The 18,417-nt window shown below is 42.5% G+C and overlaps 1 protein-coding gene across 4 annotated transcripts in view; it reads right to left on the bottom strand.

Moving 5' to 3' along the window:
• The window catches only part of ltbp1 (latent transforming growth factor beta binding protein 1), a 345,179-nt gene that overhangs the window by 226,186 nt on the left and 100,576 nt on the right, over window positions 1-18,417 (bottom strand). The window lies entirely within an intron of this gene.

The raw sequence follows: 18,417 nt of genomic DNA on the forward strand, positions 1-18,417 counted from the left end.
TTAAAGCATATGTGGCGCATTAATTTCAAAAACGCATCCTGGCGTTTGCTTTTTTGATTTTTCTTCATCACTGATTTCTGCTCACTGTAGACTTTAAAGGGGCCAACAAACATAATAACACATCACTTACAGTATAAGGTCTGATGTCATTAGGATTCTGACGAATAGGACGTTTATATGTTCCCATTTAGATGAAAAATGTCTCATATTCCTAACGAAGAAAAGGGCTGGGGGTCGGGGTCGAACCGAGCATCTTTTTGTGTCGTCCTCACCAGTTCCGTGTCCTAAATGGCTGTCAAAGTGTACCAACTTGTGGGAATACCTACTCAGACTTCTTCTGTACAGGTGTGAGCCATGATTTATGATCTAGAAGAAACTTACAGGGAGCAAGGAAGCGAGGGACTAAGTGCCAAAAATGTGAAATTTAAACAATGGAGGCGATAAAAAGATATCTATAAAACAATTGTGTCTTCTTTCAAACAAGCCATTTGAGATTTCCCCCGACTTGTGACGTTTACCAAACTGTGACATCAGCAGATATCTCCATACATGGTAGATATTTTCTGGTAGACCTTGTTACCATAACCAGACTAAAAGTAGATGTGATAAATAGTGGTGTAACGGTACACAAAAATTTCGGTTCTGTGCGTACCTCGGTTTAGAGGTCACGGTTCGGTTCATTTTCGTTACAGTAAGAAAACAACAAAATATAAATTTTTTAGTTATTTATTTACCAAATTTGTAAACAATGGCATAACATACATATACACACGGGACGGCGTGGCGCAGTGGAAGAATGGCCGTGCGCGACCCGAGTGTCCCTGGTTCAATCCCCACCTAGTACCAACCTCGTCATGTCCGTTGTGTCCTGAGCAAGACACTTCACCCTTGCTCCTGATGGGTGCTGGTTAGCGCCTTGCATGGCAGCTCCCTCCATCAGTGTGTGAATGTGTGTGTGAATGGGTAAATGTGGAAGTAGTGTCAAAGCGCTTTGAGTACCTAGAAGGTAGAAAAGTGCTATACAAGTACAACCCATTTATCATTTATTTACACACAGGATCCATTGCCAGGGTTAATGTGGTCAACATGTATAAAATAAAAACGAAATAAGTTAAGGCTCAGAATGGTTTCTTAACAAAACCTTTCTACATATAAAGTGCTTTTTTTGATTGATTGATTGATTGAGACTTTTATTAGTAGATTGCACAGTACAGTACAATTGACCACTAAATGGTAACACCCCAATAAGTTTTTCAACTTGTTTAAGTCGGGGTCCACGTTAATCAACATTAAACTGCCTCAAGTTGTTGCTTGGATTAAATAAAATGACAAAACTTTTCTTCTACATATAAAAAGTGCAACATTAAACAGTTTCAAGTCAACTCAGCCTCAGATTAACTTTTCTTTCCCCCCCAGCCTGGCTAACTTGGCAGTAATAGGATATATGGGCTCATTGTTCTTCCACCATAGAAGTGGGTTAAAATCTAGTTTTTAATGTAATATGGACTTATATCTGCTGCTATAAATACATTTGTTATTGCTTTAGCCCTGCCTGACTCGCCGAGGAGAGGCTGCTTGAATGCGGTGGTTACGCTTCAAATGGGTTAGCATGTGTTATGAGAGTAGCGGATGTGTGTGTGTGGCCCTTTAATATGTGACAGCATGTGAGGTGAGTGTGTGGGCGAGCGAGGTGAGGGAGCGGTAGCGTGAGTGCGGGGAGTGGCTAGTGTTTTGTTGGATTGGCTGTGTACAAGACCTCAATAAAGCCACGATTTGCAACTAATCGCCGGACTCGTCATTTACCCTGGAGTCTGGAGCTGTGGAGACCCGGGTAGAGTGAAGGGTGTTGCCCCCGAGAATACATCGGCCCTGGAGGAGTGTCTCCCCTGCGCTCTTCGACTACGGTCTGGGAGCCGGAAGCAGGAAAAGTACAACACATGTTTGACGTGTTGTCAGAAGCAGCTGCTGAACAATGTCGCCAAACCTCCGTCCTCCATTATTGTATCGCGCAGCCAAAGTGTTCCCAAACGGGAGATCTTATCGAGGCAGGAGGGTCTTCCAGCTCTGGCTTTTACATGTTGTCCTAGCCCGGTCGCTGCTAGCATGTGTACTCGTTCGGTACACCTCCGAACCGAACTGAAACCCCCGTACAGAAACGGTTCAATACAAATACACTTACCGTTATACCCCTAGTGATAAACAGAATTTGTATAATGCAATCTTCTTGCATGGATGTTGGACATTATAATAACACAGAGCTTGTATATTTAAAACTTCATTGACTGAAAAGATATTGAAAGGGAAAATTAATAAACTGACCTTGAGGATGCATTCAACTACATCAGGGGTGTCCACACTACGGCCAGCGGGCCAAATGCGGCCCGCCAGCTGGCAGGAGTTCAAGAAACAGTTTGACCGGAGCGGTGTATCTATTTTATAAATAAATATCCAGTGGTCTGAGTGCTACCGTTTTGTCGCCATCTAGTGCTCAACGGATGTAACTATGGCTTTAATTGTACTATTGAGCCTACAGCATTCGCTTATATGACCCAATCCAAACAACCTTACCTAGTCACGGTGCACAAAAAAAAAAATCAACCAGTACAACAATTCAACATACATGGTCACACATAACACAACTTGCTCATTGAACTTTGTGGATATAATAAAAACATCCAATCAACATAAAAAAAATCACAATGACATCCATGTATATATGTACGGTACAGGCCAAAGGTTTGGACACACCTTTTTTATTCAATGGGTTTTCTTTATTTTCATGACTATTTACATTGTAGATTGTCACTGAAGGCATCAAAATTATGAATGAACACATGTGGAGTTATGTACTTAACAAAAAAAGGTGAAATAACTGAAAACATGTTTTATATTCTAGTTTCTTCAAAATAGCCACCCTTTGCTCTAATTACTGCTTTGCACACTCTTGGCATTCTCTCGATGCGCTTCAAGCACACCTGTGAAGTAATAACCATGACTACCTCTTGAAGCTCATCGAGAGAATGCCAAAAGTGTGCAAAGGGTGTGCAAAGGGTGTTACCAAATGGTAACACCCGAATAAGTTTTTCAACTTGTCCACTTGATTCATGATACAGATATATACTATCAGATATATACTATCATCATAATACAGTCATCACACAAGATCATCACATTGAATTATTTACATTATTTCCAATCCAGGGTGTGGAGGGGTCAGGGGGGGGTGGGGTGGGGTCTGGGGGATTGGGGGGGGGGGGGGGGGGTTTCCTCTTTCCTCTTGTGGGGCAGACTGGCTCGTATATGCACATGCATCTTTTGCTGTTGCCATTTCTAATACCAAAATAGCGTATAGTTCGAACTTATGTCTGTCAGTAGACTCCATATGGAAACGCTAAAAACTACAACATCGCTGACTTTTTATGGATTTTTGCCTATCGTTCACAATCATTATGAAAGACAAGACGACGGATGTATCTTTTTTAAAGCATTATAAATCTTATATAAATGTAAATAAAGGTCTGATTACAGCAGAGCCAATGGGAAGTCCTCTATTTCGCCCATAAATCCCTCTAAAAAAACATCCACAAATATTTTGTGATTAAAATATAAACCAAGTAATATTGATATTGTTATTATAAGCGCTAACGCAAAAAAACTATGTATAGTGGCGCCGTGATCAGATGGAGCTAACTAGCTTGTTTCGCTATGTTTTACTCATCGGCTGTTGAGCTGCTTTCTGAACTTAGAGATCGTGAAAGTTTATTGTAGATCATAAATAATGCCTCTCACCTTGATAGTGGAAGGCTGAGGACATAATCCGACAAGTTGGTCAACTTTGGCATCCAATTCAGACCCAAAAATGGCGAGAAAGATACGAAAAGTTGCTTGGTCCCTTTTTTTCTTTGCGAGGATTATGAGTGATTCTTCATCTAAACAGAAATATATCGACATCCTATCAGTCGGCATCCTAATGACAGCAGACATTGTACAGTAAGTGATGTTTTATCATGTTTGTTGGCTCTCATGGAGTCCGCAGTGAGTAATAATCAGTGATGTTGTCGAAGGAAAAAGCGAACGCCGTGATGCGTTTTTGAAATTAATGCCCCACGCCGTATGATTAAAATGAGCAAAATACATAAATATTAAATGTTGTTATAAATGTGCCTGTTATTACATTACATACATACTTGATAGAGGTTGATGACGCTTTATAGGGGGAATAGAGTGACTCCCAATGGCTCCATTGTAAGCTGACCTATGATCACCTTTGTTTACCAGTTAGAATGCATAAACAAAGAAAACTATATGTGTGCTTGTCTCACATAAGGATTGTAAATGATAGGCAACATTAAAAAAAAGTGCAATTTCCCTTTAAGCTCATTGGAGAATAGGACCCTAAACGAGCTGTAAAGCAGCTGCAGTACATCCAGAATGCTGCTGCTCGAGTCCTGACTAGAACCAGAAAATACAACCATTTCAGTCCAGTGCTTAGGCCACTGCACTGGCTTCCTATTTCTCAGAGTTACAGTTATTCTGGAGTACAATTATTTTCAAAGTACATCTCTGACATGTTAGAACCATATGAACCATCACGGGCCCTGTCAAGCTCGGGGTCTCCATGGTGAGTCTTCATTTTACGGTTATACTCCGAAAATTTGGAACTTTCTTCCAGAAGATGAGACAGGCCTCAACTTTGTCCAAAGCCAGGCAGTAAATTGTATTTATATGTGCATATCATATGACAAATTTACTAAAACTATTTTACCTGCAATCTTTGCTTCTAATTGAATTATTTCATGATTATTTTCATGAATATTTTTTTTATTTACCATTTTATTCACCTTATTTGATTAATTGTATGAATTTGTAACACTTTGAATTGCTTTGCGTATTAATTGAGTTCTATAAATAAGCTTGCTTCCCTAATACAGTTTGCTTACTAGAAGGATAACAAACAAAGAAGACAATAATGTCATGCTTAATAATAATAATGTCATCACCCTATCATGACCTTTTTCTTGGTTTCCTCATCAGGTCATTATTTCCTGTGTATTCTTTTGAGCTTGTCTTTATTTCCTGTCCAGCGCTCTTTTTTTGTTCTACTCCCTGTTCTTGCATGCAGGGTCTCTGCAGGTTTCAACATGTCAAATTTAAGACTTTTTAACACTTTTTTTAAGACCATCTTGAAAATAATTTAAGACCATTTCACATCCATACGGACAAAAAATACAACGACAAAGTAAAATCAGAGGCCCAGAATTAATTTTAAGTATATGAATTCATTCACTGCTCTTTCACATTGGAAAACAAAATTGTTAAACTAACTAAATACACCAGGAGCTTCTGTAGCGTAAACTAATTGAAAAAATATTAGCAAACATCGTAACAGCCAATTTTCAGATTTGCCAAAGAAGTCTTTTCTTGCAAAAGGTGCCGTGTGCTTCATATCAAGTGTTTTCATGTAACATCAACATCAGCAATGCTAGAGGAAAGCACAACAATATATTGTCTGTGAAAGGAACAGTTAGCATCTCTGCTAAAGCTAAATGGTTAACTTTGGTAATGTTTTTTTCGGCTGTCAGAATTGAGCAAACCGATAAAAACATCTACAGTACTACTGTATCTGCACAAAGTTGTGAAAAACAGTGTGTGCAGACAGAGTGATTGTCTAAAAAGAAGGAGATTATGGCTTGCAAGCCTCAAACAGAATTTGGATGTGAATAATGTGGATAACATTCAAACGTGCTCAGCTCATTTTGTATCTGGTGTGTATGGATACATTTTACCTGTTTTTTGTGACTTTTTTAAAAACATATTGCTAATACACAAATTAGCAAATCTCCATTGCTTTCCTCACCCCACAATAAGAGGAGTGTAAACACTAAACAGGCAACTGCTTTTAATGTCGGTTGCTGTATAAACTTGGAGAGAAAAGATTAGGCATGAAAAGCTGACCTGAAATTATTGGAACAAATAATAGAAATAATGCTGCCGCTAGGTGACATCATACGCAAATACGGTGTTTGCTTTCATTGTTATGCTGATGACACCCAACTCTACATACCCCTAAAGCTGACCAACACGCCGGATTGTAGTCAGCTGGAGACGTGTCTTAATGAAATTAAACAATGGATGTCCGCTAACTTTTTGCAACTCAACACTAAGAAAACGGAAATGCTGATTAACGGTCCTGCTCAACAGCGACACCTATTTAATAATACCACCTTAACATTTGACAACCAAACAATTACAGAAAGCGACTCGGTAAAGAATCTGGGTATTATCTTTGACCCAACTCTCTCGTTTGAGTCACACATTAAGAGTGTTACTAAAACGGCCTTCTTTCATCTCCGTAATATCGCTAAAATTCGTTCCATTTTGTCCACTAGCGACGCTGAGATCATTATTCATGCGTTCGTTACGTCTCGTCTCGATTATTCATGCGTTCGTTACGTCTCGTCTCGATTATTGATCGAACGTATTATTTTCGGGTCTCCCTATGTCTAGCATTAAAAGATTACAATTGGTACAAAATGCGGCTGCTAGACTTGATCATATTACGCCTATACTGGCTCACCTGCACTGGCTTCCTGTGCACTTAAGATGCGACTTTAAGGTTTTACTACTTACGTATAAAATACTACACGGTCTAGCTCCGTCCTATCTTGCTGATTGTATTGTACCATATGTCCCGGTAAGAAACCTGCGTTCAAAGAACTCAGGCTTATTAGTGATTCCCAGAGCCCATAAAAATCTGCGGGCTATAGAGCGTTTTCCATTCGGGCTCCAATACTCTGGAATGCCCTCCCGGTAACAGTTAGAGATGCTACCTCAGTAGAAGCATTTAAGTCCCATCTTAAAACTCATTTGTATACTCTAGCCTTTAAATAGACCCCCTTTTTAGACCAGTTGATCTGCTGTTTCTTTTCTTTTTTCCTCTGCCACCTCGCCGGGTTATTCTGGTTCCAGGGACCATGGATGAAGTGCTGGCTGTCCAGAGTTGGGACCCAGGATGGACCGCTCGCCTATGCATCGGTTGGGGACATTTCTGTGCTACTGACCCGTCTCCGCTCGGGATGGTCTCCTGCTGGTCTCCTGCTGGCCCCACTATGGACTGGACTCTCACTACTATGTTAGATCCACTAAGGACTGTTCTTTCACAATATTATGTCACTCGACATCCATTGCTTTCGGTCTCCCCTAGAGAGGGGGGTTACCCACATATGCGGTTTCTCATAGTCATTCACATCGACGTCCCTTATATGGGCTCTGTACCGAGGATGTCGTTGTGGCTTGTACAGCCCTTTGAGACTTTTGTGATTTAGGGCTATATAAATAAACATTGATTGATTGATTGATATAAGAGAAATATGTTTGTTTTTTATAGTTTTACTGCTGAGTACACTACTACCACAGAGAAATTAGCTTGTGCTTACTGTATGTAATAGTATGATTTCACTACTAAACATCTCATATTGATCCCCTTTGGCAACTGGCGCCACTTAACCCACAAAACACTCTTCTGGGGGGGGTTACGTTTATCTTTGTAAAGTTGTGCAAGTGTTTCTGGCGTTTCAGCGTCTTTTGACACCGACTTATCCCTGATTTTTGACTTTTACATTATCATTCCATTCACTTTCACCGCTATGTTTACAAACGCTTCCCTCCTCGATGGCTGCACATCTGGGTACTAAACACCTTATACGTTTCCATCCACCGGCTTCAACCATGCATTAAATTGATCGTTCAGGAGACACAAATCGTTGAACTTTTACTTACCCATCTTATGCAAGTAAGACCAAAGTCGAACTAAAGCATTTTGATAGATTTTTGAGCGCTGTGTGTAATGTTCTATATTTTCAATGGAACATATAAAATGTTGGTGTTGTTTACTTGAGTCATATTGCAGTCTACACCTATCTTCTGTGCGTTACTGCCATCTACTGGTCACACTTATAATTTCACCATGTACCAAATAAAATAGCTTTGAGGTCAGTAAGCAAAACCAGAATTATTCCGTACATTAGGCGCACCGGTTTATAAGGCGCACTGTCGAGTTTTGAGGGGAAAAAAGGATTTTAAGTGCGCCTTATAGTCCGCAAAATACGGTAAATAATCGTGATTACAATATCAATCAAAATACCTGTAATTACTATTTTTGCCATAATCTCCCAGCCCTACTGCGCACTAAACAGCATGTGCAAACTACAAAATTGTAGTATTAGTGGGTGGGTTGCGCGTGATTTACAAAGACTGCATGTAGGGGGCGGCGTGGCGAAGTTGGTAGAGTGGCCATGCCAGCAATCGGAGGGTTGCTGGTTACTGGGGTTCAATCCCCACCTTCTACCATCCTAGTCAAGTCCGTTGTGTCCTTGGGCAAGACACTTCACCCTTGCTCCTAATGGGTGCTGGTTAGCGCCTTGCATGGCAGCTACTGCCATCAGTGTGTGAATGTGTGTGTGAATGGGTGAATGTGGAAATACTGTCAAAGTGCTTTGAGTACCTTGAAGGTAGAAAAGCATTATCATTTATTTACAATGGATAAACCAAAATCTGATTGTACATATGAATATATTTTTACTGAGCTTAACCTCTTAAGGCCCAAGCTGTTTGTTTACATGCTTTTTTTTATTTCTCTTTGCTATTTGGGATATCCATCCATCCATCTTCTTCCGCTTATCCGAGGTCGGGTCGCGGGTGCAGCAGCTTAAGCAGGGAAGCCCAGACTTTCCTCTCCCCAGCCACTTCGTCCAGCTCCTCCCGGGGGATCCCGAGGCGTTCCCAGGCCAGCCGGGAGACATAGTCTTCCCAACGTGTCCTGGGTCTTCCCCGTGGCCTCCTACCGTGCCCTAAACACCTCCCGAGGGAGGCGTTCGGGTGGCATCCTGACCAGATGCCCGAACCACCTCATCTGGCTCCTCTCGATGTGGAGGAGCAGTGGCTTTACTTTGAGCTCCCCCCGGATGGCAGAGCTTCTCACCCTATCTCTAAGGGAGAGCCCCGCCACCCGGCGGAGGAAACTCATTTCGGCCGCCTGTACCCGTGATCTTGTCCTTTCGGTCATAACCCAAAGCTCATGACCATAGGTGAGGATGGGAACGTAGATCGACCGGTAAATTGAGAGCTTTGCCTTCCGGCTCAGCTCCTTCTTCACTACAACGGATCGATACAGCGTCCGCATTACTGAAGATGCCGCACCGATCCGCCTGTCGATTTCACGATCCACTTTTCCCTCACTCGTGAACAAGACTCCTAGGTACTTGAACTCCTCCACTTGGGGCAGGGTCTCCTCCCCAACCCGGAGATGGCACTCCACCCTTTTCCGGGCGAGAACCATGGACTCGGACTTGGAGGTGCTGATTCTCATCCCAATCGCTTCACACTCGGCTGCGAACCGATCCAGTGAGAGCTGAAGATCCCGGCCAGATGAAGCCATCAGGACCACATCATCTGCAAAAAGCAGAGACCTAATCCTGCAGCCACCAAACCGGAACCCCTCAACGCCTTGACTGCGCCTAGAAATTCTGTCCATAAAAGTTATGAACAGAATCGGTGACAAAGGGCAGCCTTGGCGGAGTCCAACCCTCACTGGAAACGTGTCCGACTTACTGCCGGCAATGCGGACCAAGCTCTGATACTGATCGTACAGGGAGCGGACAGCCACAATCAGACAGTCCGATACCCCATACTCTCTGAGCACTCCCCACAGGACCTCCCGAGGGACACGGTCGAATGCCTTCTCCAAGTCCACAAAGCACATGTAGACTGGTTGGGCAAACTCCCATGCACCCTCAATGACCCTGCCGAGAGTATAGAGCTGGTCCACAGTTCCACGACCAGGACGAAAACCACACTGTTCCTCCTGAATCCGAGGTTCGACTATCCGGCGTAGCCTCCTCTCCAGTACACCTGAATAGACTTTACCGGGAAGGCTGAGGAGTGTTATCCCACGATAGTTGGAACACACCCTCCGGTTCCCCTTCTTAAAGAGAGGAACCACCACCCCGGTCTGCCAATCCAGAGGTACCGCCCCCGATGTCCACGCGATGCTGCAGAGTCTTGTCAACCAAGACAGCCCCACAGCATCCAGAGCCTTAAGGAACTCCGGGCGGGTCTCATCCACCCCCGGGGCCTTGCCACCGAGGAGCTTTTTAACTACCTCAGCAACCTCAGCCCCAGAAATAGAAGAGCCCACCACAGATTCCCCAGGCACTGCTTCCTCATAGGAAGACGTGTCGGTGGGATTGAGGAGGTCTTCGAAGTATTCCCTCCACCGATCCACAACATCCGCAGTCGAGGTCAGCAGAACACCATCCGCACCATACACGGTGTTGACAGTGCACTGCTTCCCCTTCCTGAGGCGGCGGATGGTGGTCCAGAATCGCTTCGAAGCCGTCCGGAAGTCGTTTTCCATGGCCTCGCCGAACTCCTCCCATGTCCGAGTTTTTGCCTCCGCGACCGCTGAAGCCGCACACCGCTTGGCCTGTCGGTACCTGTCCGCTGCCTCCGGAGTCCTATGAGCCAAAAGAACCCGATAGGACTCCTTCTTCAGCTTGACGGCATCCCTCACCGCCGGTGTCCACCAACGGGTTCTAGGATTACCGCCACGACAGGCACCAACCACCTTGCGGCCACAGCTCCAATCAGTCGCCTCGACAATAGAGGCGCGGAACATGGTCCACTCGGACTCAATGTCCAGCACCTCCCTTGTGACATGTTCAAAGTTCTTCCGGAGGTGGGAATTGAAACTCTCTCTGACAGGAGACTCTGCCAGACGTTCCCAGCAGACCCTCACAATGCGTTTGGGCCTGCCAGGTCTGTCCGGCATCGTCCCCCACCATCGCAGCCAACTCACCACCAGGTGGTGATCGGTAGAAAGCTCCGCCCCTCTCTTCACCCGAGTGTCCAAAACATGAGGCCGCAAATCCGATGACACAACTACAAAGTCGATCATGGAACTGCGGCCTAGGGTGTCCTGGTGCCAAGTGCACATACGGACACCCTTATGCTTGAACATGGTGTTTGTTATGGACAATCTGTGACGAGCACAAAAGTCCAATAACAAAACACCACTCGGGTTCAGATCCGGTCGGCCATTCTTCCCAATCACGCCTCTCCAGGTTTCACTGTCGTTGCCAACATGAGCGTTGAAGTCACCCAGTAGGACAAGGGAATCACCCGGGGGAGCACTTTTCAGTACTCCCTCGAGTGTATCCAAAAAGGGTGGGTACTCTGAACTGCTGTTTGGTGCGTAAGCACAAACAACAGTCAGGACCCGTCCCCCCACCCGAAGGCGGAGGGAGGCTACCCTCTCGTCCACCGGGTTGAACTCCAACGTACAGGCTCTGAGCCGGGGGGCAACAAGAATTGCCACCCCAGCTCGTCGCCTCTCACTGCGTGCAACGCCAGTGTGGAAGAGAGTCCAGCCCCTCTCGAGAGAACTGGTTCCAGAGCCCTTGCTGTGCGTCGAGGTGAGTCCGACTATATCCAGCCGGAACTTCTCTACCTCGCGCACTAGCTCAGGCTCCTTCCCCCCCAGCGAGGTGACGTTCCACGTCCCAAGAGCTAGCTTATGTAGCCGAGGATCGGACCGCCAAGTGTCCTGCCTTCGGCTGCCGCCCAGCTCACACTGCACCCGACCTCTATGGCCCCTCCCATGAGTGGTGAGCCCATTGGAGGGGCTATTTGGGATAATTGGACCCTAATTAGAATAAAAACTAAAAATTATCTTTGAATGTGATGTACTTAGTCCATAAGTACACAAACGTGTACTTCATGTGCAGTGGCATGCAATTTTTTATTTTTACACTTTTTTCCCCAAATTCCATTGTATGTTATACTCTTCTGACACCACCAGATAGCAGTATAAGTGTCCATATGTCGGCATAAGACCCCAATTCAGTAGTGTACACAATTTTGGAAATAAGAGCTAAAAGGTGCTGTCCACACATGTGGCCACTAAGGCCTTTAGAGGCTAAGAGCAAAGTATTGATGGTGCATTCAGTAGAAGGTTGTCATTCATTAACAAATGTCTTGTGATGCAGCAGGGATGTTTTCAAATTAACTGGTTGCGAACAACAGCTGTAAAAGCCAAGAATTCACCATGTCTTCAAGAAAAAAAACATACAAAGATCCACTCAGAGAAACACAAAGTGGTTTTGAACAAATACATTTTAAGTGTCCCGATACGTTTACTTTTTTTTCAAACACCGCTACTACTAGTCGAGGGCTCTTATTTATAAAAGTGTGGATTCCAGGGGCCTCATGTATTAAGCTTGCTTACGCACAAAAACTTGGCGCCCTTTTTCACAGCAAAGTTGAGCTGCATCAAGACTGACGTTGACGTGGAAATGTGTGCAGCCTCACGCCAACTTCATGCTTCACATATGTACATTTCCACAGGCTGTGGATACTTCAGCAACACACAGAGGTGGTCGTTCTGGCTTTGCCAGCATTTGATTTCCACAATGTAAAAAAGATCGATGCAAAGACACAAAATTCGCTTTTTCGCTAATGCATTTAATGATTCATATTCGTGAAAACATGTATTAATTTATCAAGGTTATTATTTTGCCACCTATTGCTGTCAAAATGTGTTCCTATGACTCCTTGGCCATGTTGCAGCTGCCAGTGGTTACAGCTCTTTGGCACCAGAGACCGGGTGAAAAGACCCACCTTTGTGTTGCTGCTATGGCTGCTACAACAAGAGGATCTCCTGTGTTTTAATAATAAATTGAGTAATCAAACAAGACACAAAGTATTTTGAATCCTTTTTGATATGCTGGCATTTTTTAATTTAAAAGATTTCAAACAAATCATCTACTCATTGTCTCCTGCAATTGTCCGTCCCGGAATCACGCAGAGGGCAGGAGCTTGTCCATATTACCTCATTTTCAAATGAAACGCTAATCTGGCTGTGAGGAGTATGAACACATTGTAAATTACACAAATTATTGTTATATTGGGGATAATCAGAGTAAAACCGTTGATCAAACAAAACAGACATCCTCGTCACGGACCCACAAGCTGCGGAAGCTAGTTTTCCAATCGGCTTAACAGATTCAACAACTCCACTGAGACGTTTTGGTGACTTTACTGAGGAATTTGTGAAACTGAAACAATACAAAAAGGATGCCATTGTAAGTTAATATTACAAAGACAGACACTTGTAAACATGTTAGCATATTAACTAATGTTAACGAGGCAAGCTTAATTACATTACGATAGCACGTAGAAATATGCATGAAATCCTTCAAACTGTCAGGACGTGGATCTTTACGCAGCTTACTGCGAGGATTGTTTTCCCGGGATGCAATCGGACTAGACCAGTCATGGCTTGAAGGTAGGAACATTTTTAATTTCTACTCAAAAAAGGTTATAAATAAAAAGCGCTCACAGTGGAGGCACAAAACTTGGCGCAGGGAACAAAACTAACACCTAAACGTAAACTATGCACATAAAACAAACAACACTTACTGTGGCATGAGCAGAGCATGAAATTATCATCAGCATGAAACTATCAACAAGAGAGCAAAAACAGAGTAAATCCAGAGTAATGTCGCCAGGCCGACTAACTGGCCAAACAGGCTTAAATAATAGTCTCTGATTAGCGACAGGTGTGATTCAAACAAATGAGACAGGTGAAAACTATGAGTTGCCATGGTGACCAAACAAGGGAGCGTAAACAGGAACTAAAAGAGTCTTAAACCAACAGAACAGAACATAACTAAACAAAACATGATCTAGACCACAGATCATGACACAAACATCACACATGGGACAGTTTAGTAAGTAAGACTTGTTTTAGTTATATTGTAAAACTTACAAACGTTGCTCAGAGTTATGAATGAAGAATACATTCAAGGATTTATACATATATATGTTACTATATACATGTATAAACATATACCGTATTTTTCGGAGTATAAGTCGCTCCGGAGTATAAGTCGCACCGGCCGAAAATGACCCGGGTCAGCGGTGATGACCAAGAAGAACGCGGAGTTGGAATATAATTACAACATTTTATGTACATATTTATATACAGATTTGAACAATTAGTGATTCACTGAAATATATTTATTAATTGTGGTTCTTACAAAAAATATATCTTATAAAATATAAAAGCTAAAATGTCTCTTAAAGCTCTGCCCCTTTAATTAGTGAATACTAAATAATTTAACTTTAGCCTACTACTACAACCATATTATTTACCAGCAACATGAAGTGAAACAGAGGCAGAGGTGTCCTGCCACAGTCAGTCAACCTCCTCCTCCTCCTGCTGCTGCTGCTGAACTGGTCGCACCTGTGGTCCGAACTGTAGGCCTACCTCCTCTCCAAGTCCAGCCCTTTTCGGCCGTTGAAAATATTTTTCTATACTCATCTGTGTGAAGGAGTGAACATCCAACATTAGAATTTATTACTAACGAGCAGAAGCGCTCTATGTACAGTGCCGTCTAACCTTAAGCGGCAGCAGCTCAACACATGCAGGGTTCAACGTTAAGGTTTTTTTCTACTTGCCTGACTTCTCAAATCTACTTGCCCCAATATTTGTACTTGTCCTGCCTAGGTTTTTTTCTGGATGTGTAGTGCTCATGGCTTATATCTTAATAGAATCCTTCCCGTTGACTATTTACAACACTACACAGTATTTATTATTATTATTATTATTATTATTATCTATAATTGCATTTAAATGGCATTGCATACATGTAAAATTAAATGCTATTTCACATTATTTGACCAGTAGCAGTTACACTCATCTGAACAGGTCAGCCACCTGTTTAAAGCCCGATCACAGTTGAACTCTTGAAATGAATGGTCTTTAATGGCCAAAACATTAACCGGACAACATTTTAACAGCTGGTTGGCTCAGATTTTATTATTTTCATTGCATTCACATGCTGCAGTGGACAGTGGACAATTTAGCTTCAGTCCATGTGTGTTTATTGACAACATGGTTATAACCTGGACACGGTAGCTTGTCGGTATTGTAACACGTGACTGTTACTACGAGCATCTGCCCCGGGCCACGAGTCAAACAGCGGCGGTGTTAATGAAGCAGCGTCAGGCTGCTCACCGTCAGTGAAACGCTCGGTGAAATCACGGATTAACGTTAAATATATGACGAGCCGCGAGCGATGCAGCTATAACCTATCTACTAGTGATGGGTTGATGAGGCGTCATGAAGAGTTTTGACACATTGCAAAACTGTATTGATACTGTGTCACTAAATAATGACATCTACTGGACATTAAAAATCCCTACAGGCAACCTATGGACCGACTCAACTGACACTGATTTTATGACCTAGTACAGTGGTTCTCAAATGGGGGTACGCGAACCCCTGGGGGTACTTAAAGGTATGCCAAGGGGTACGTGAGATTTTTTTAAAATATTCTAAAAATAGCAACAATTCAAAAATCCTTTATATATTTATTGAATAATACTTCAACAAAATATGAATGTAAGTTCATAAACTCAGTGAAGCACAAGCTCAGGTTTGTCACTAAAATGTATGTCAAAAAGAAGTGTGAAAAGAAATGCAACAATGCAATATTCAGTGTTGACAGCTAGATTTTTTGTGGACATGTTCCATAAATATTGATGTTAAAGATTTATTTTTTTTGTGAAGAAATGTTTAGAATTAAGTTCATGAATCCAGATGGATCTCTAATACAATCCCCAAAGAGGGCACTTTAAGTTGATTATTACTTCTAGGTGTAGAAATCTTTATTTATAATTGAATCACTTGTTTATTTTTCAACAATTATTAGTTATTTTTATATCTTTTTTTTCCAAATAGTTCAAGAAAGACCACTACAAATGAGCAATATTTTGCACTGTTATACAATTTAATAAATCAGAAACTGATGACATAGTGCTGTATTTTACTTCATCTTTTTTTTTTCAACCAAAAATGCTTTGCTCTGATTAGGGGGTACTTGAATTTAAAAAAAAATCACAGGGGGTACATTTCTGAAAAAAGGTTGAGAACCACTGACCTAGTATATACAATAATATAAACCAAGTCATTGTATTTCATTTAGGATTATTTCATAACTTCATTTAAATAAAAATATATGTTTTGTCTTTTTTAGATACAGTCAATAAATAATGTGAACATGTATCATAACATGGAAATCTAAGAGAACGTGTTGTGAATGAGGATGCTTGTGGACCTGGAAATTATTATTTATTTATTTTTACACATTTTTATTTAAAAAAAAACAGTTTTTCCAACGTATTCAATTTTAGACGCTTTTTCTTCTTAGTTATTATTTCTCCGGCTGTAGAAAAGACCCGCTCACAGGGCATAGAGGAGGCGTCAGTGCGACACAGTTCGCGTATCGGTCACGTGACCAAAACAGCTCATGATCGGTCACGTGACTTTCTAAAAGCGGTACGCGCACCGACACAGGGTTTCGCTCTATGATGCATCGGTGTTGCCGGACCCATCACTACTATCTACCTATAACACCTGTAAAAACGAAGCAATGATACCACGCTAGCAAGCGTTAGCTCGCCGGCTATGAGCCACCAAGCTGCTAACTGTCGCCAAAAGGCACCATTTAAGTTTTTTTCCCCATGGCATCCTGGATCAAGGCTTTCAGCAGCTTTTGGACGTTTGAGGTAGAAACTTAGGAAGCGCCATCATTATGAAAAGTAGCCGGCGAGTATTTTGATTCCGTCCGTCCCTCTTCTTCTTCTTCTTCTTCTTCTGGCCCACCAGGTGAATTAAGTGCTATTGCATAGTGCATAGTAGGCTACCGCCACCTACTGCACCTGAGGTGTAACTACAAGCAACATTCACAGACAGTCCCATTGCTTTTATGAGCGGTCGACCGAGTCAAAAGCCGAAAAATCAATTTGTGGCGGACGTAATTCTTTCGTGGCGGGCCGCCACAAATAAATGAATGTGTGGGAAACACTGCATATATATATATATATATATATATATATATATATATATATATATATATATATATATATATATATATATATATATATATTTATAGCATTATTAAACATTTTATTTTTATGTTTGTTTTTTAATGATAAAACTTTGTGGTCTTATTATTGGCTGATATCAAAATGTAGTTTTTTCTCATTGTCCTTCTTGCTGTTTTCAAATTTTTTCTGGTGTTTTTTGTAATGTGCCTCGGGTCATTGACAAATGAGTCACACGTCACAGATGGCTCCTGTGCTACACTTTGAGCACCTCTGCTTTAGACGCTAACTGTTTATGGCCACTGTAGTCCTAGTACTGTAGTACATTTGTTCATCCTATGGTCACATATAGAACGCGAGTCAGCTTAAAATCAGCTGTTCACCTGGCAGGTTTTTCCTTTGTGATAAAGAGAGGATAAACGGGGAAGTCCTTCTTTAGATGCCACCTTGTTTTACTGCCTATATAAATCAACACAAAATCCTTACTTTGGAGCAATGTTCACGGACTCAATTATTTGGCTTGTTAGCTTCCTGTTGCAGTCGTGCGATGATGATGATGATGACGGTGGGCTCCGTGACCAACGGACGGGCCCTGGCTCGACAGTGGCAAGTCCCAGCGGGCCGCTCGCCTTTACGGAACATTAGTTTGTGGAAGACGTGGCAGAACTTCCAGCAAAGCACCGCATTGCTGAGGAGAGGAAGCCGGTTGATTGCTGCCCAGAAAGTGTGTGCACCTTTCTAATGATGCGTCCTCAAAATGCAAGTCTTCGCATGCAGGAGGATGCGTTGCAACAGTCAGGCTTAATGCATTGTTGCAGCTCGATGATTTTTGTGCACGTCATGCCGTGCGTGTTTGCAAGACAAGCTGGTGAATTATCCGTCCATGCTCAAGGGGTGTGGCCGCAGGGTCGAGAGCAGCGGGATGTGAGGCTGGAGAGAGAGAGGCAAGGTGTGCCTGCCTGATAGCAGGGTCTGTTGGTAGGGTCCAAAAAATTGACCGGTCAAGGGGGAACCCTACTCTAAATTAATAACAGCAGTTCTATTGTGGCAAATAAACTACATTGTTATCCCTGGAGAACTGAAGGACAAGGCTCAACATGTTACACACAGATTAAGAACAAGAGTAAGAACAAGCAGGAGCAGACAAGAAGGCATGTTAATCACTAAGCGAGCCGCTAAGCAAGCTTGAAACAACAGAAGAAATAAGTACTTAGTAAAGTTTAAGAAGTGTTGATGTAAGCGAAAGTAAGCGTCTCTTAGAAGGGAGGATCCATTCATATATAAGTAGTGTCAATACCAAGGGTCATTTCAGTATATGATTGATACTAGACCGATTAGATCGATATTGTTATTTACACAAAATTAGTTTTTTGTTGTTTTTGTTGATGTGTAGAAATTCATGGAATGATTCCCTGGCCACAGGAGGACTTTGAGGGCAAACAAGTGTTTACGTTTGTTTAGTTATTGTGT

This window comes from Nerophis lumbriciformis, linkage group LG02 (genome assembly GCF_033978685.3).
Source record: "Nerophis lumbriciformis linkage group LG02, RoL_Nlum_v2.1, whole genome shotgun sequence".
Lineage (NCBI taxonomy): Eukaryota > Metazoa > Chordata > Actinopteri > Syngnathiformes > Syngnathidae > Nerophis > Nerophis lumbriciformis.